This window comes from Ursus americanus, chromosome 22 (genome assembly GCF_024610735.1).
Source record: "Ursus americanus isolate L20-20 chromosome 22, mUrsAme1.1.p, whole genome shotgun sequence".
In the NCBI taxonomy this organism is placed as follows: Eukaryota; Metazoa; Chordata; class Mammalia; order Carnivora; family Ursidae; genus Ursus; species Ursus americanus.
Genome location: NC_142148.1, coordinates 23,182,805 through 23,185,267, shown reverse-complemented (window position 1 = coordinate 23,185,267; position 2,463 = coordinate 23,182,805).

Below are 2,463 nucleotides of genomic sequence, written 5' to 3'. Positions count from 1 at the left end.
GTATTTATCCAAAAAATACAAAAACACCAATTTACCCCGATGTTTACTGCAGCATTATTTACAATAGATAAATTATGGAAGCAGCCCAAGGGCCCATTTATAAATGAATGGATAAAGATGTGGCATATATATACAACAGAATATTATTTGGCCATAAAAAAGAACGAGATCTTGCCATCTGCAACAATATGGATGGAGCTAGAGAGTATAATCTAAGCAAAATAAGTCAGTCAGAGAAAGACAAGTAACTTACGACTTCACTCATATGTGGAATTTAAGAAACAAAACAAATGAACAAAGGAAAAAGAAAGAGAGAAAGAGAGAGAGACAAAGGCAAACCAGGAAATAGACTCTTAACTATAGAGAACAAGCTAATGGTTACCAGAAGGGAGGTGGGTGAGGGGATGGGTGAAATAGGAGATGGGGATTAAAGAGTACACTTATGAGCATGGAGTAATGTACAGAATAGTTGAATTGTTATATTGTACATTTGAAACTAATATGACACTGTTAACTATACTGTAGTTAAGATAAAAAAAACTTCATAAAATACGTATATAAGTATGCTTATCTTGATGAACACTGAGAAATGTATAGAATTGTTGAATCATTGTATTGTACACCTGAAACTAATATAACACTCTGTGGTAATTATACTTGAATTTTAAAAAGTAAAACAACAAAACAACAAAAACCAATGGCTGTTATAAAGATAATCAAACATATGTGTCTCCTGACTGAAGTATACACCACCACTTATGAACCACTCTTGCAAAATAAAAACAAAATTAAAAAATCTGAATCTGATGGAGCCTCTAGATCTTAGTATCAATTTACAAAGACAAAACAAAACCAAACCAGAGATACATATTAAGCACCACGACAGGGACGCAATTAGCAAAACTCATTATATCAGAAATTTTGTAGGACAACGTAGTTCCTTCAACAAATAATTTTCAATGAAAGTAAGAGGTAGTTAAAGAGAATGAAAAGACAAGCCACAGACTGGGAGAAAGTATTTGATAATGAACATATATGATAAAGAATTTTTATCCAGAATATACAAAGAACACTTAAAGCTGAACAATTAAAAAAAAAACTTGATTAAAAAATGGGCCACAGACCTTGACAGACACCTCACCAAAGAAGATACACAGATGGCAAAAAGCATATGAAAACATGCTCCACATCATGTGTTATCAGGGAAATGCAAACTAAAACGAGATACTACCACACACCCATTAGAAGGGCCAAAATCCAAAATACTAAGAATGCCAAATGCTGGTGAGAATGTGGAGCAACAGGAATGCTGTCATACGTTACCGGCGGGAATGCAAACGGCACAGCCCCTTTGGAAGACAGTCTGGTGTTTTTTTACAAAACTAAACATACCCTTACCATATGATCCAGCAATTATGCTCCTTGATAATTACCCACAGGGGTTGAAAACTTATATCCATGCAAAACCCAGCATACAGATGTTTACACCAGCTTTATTCATAATTTGCCAAACCTTGGAACTAACCAGGATGCTTCGGTAGGTGAATGGTTTAAAAAACTGGTACATCCGGACGATGCTCTAAAAAGAAACGAGCTATCAAACTGTGAAAAGACGTGGAGGAAAAGTAAATGCATATTACTAAGTGAAAGAAGCCAATCTGAAAAGGCTGCATACTATATGATATCCTGGAAAAGGTACAACTATGGAGACAGTAGAAAGATCAGTGGTTGCCAGGAGCTGGGGGGATAAAGGGATGAATAGGGGAAGCACAGAGGAATTTAGGGCAGGGAAATTACTCTGTATACTCTAACGGTGAACACATGTCATTACACATTTGTCAAAACCCAGAGAACGTTCAACACCAAGAGTGAACTTTAAGGTAAACTGTGGACTCTGGGTGATAATGACGTGTCAGTGTAGGATCACTGATTACAACGATGCTCGGCTCTGGTAGCAGATGTTGGTAATGGGGGAGGCTATGCAGGCGTGGGGGCAGTGGGTATGTGGGACACCTCTATACATTCTGCTTAAGACTGATGTGAACCTTGGGGCGCCTGGGTGGCACAGCGGTTAAGCGTCTGCCTTCGGCTCAGGGTGTGATCCCGGCGTTCTGGGATCGAGCCCCACATCAGGCTCCTCCGCTGTGAGCCTGCTTCTTCCTCTCCCACTCTCCCTGCTTGTGTTCCCTCTCTCGCTGGCTGTCTCTATCTCTGTTGAATAAACAAATAAAATCTTTAAAAAAAAAAAAAAAGACTGATGTGAACCTAAAACTCTTCTAAAATATAAAGTCTACTAAAAATTAATAAATTCAGTTCCTCAGTCACAGAGCCACATTTCCAGGGTTCAACAGCCACATGCAGTGGCTTGTCTATGGGACAGTGCAATCATTCTAATTGTTCTATTAGAACATTCCATCATTCCAGAAAGGTCTGTGGGAGAGCACTGTTCTGTACCTTGATTAT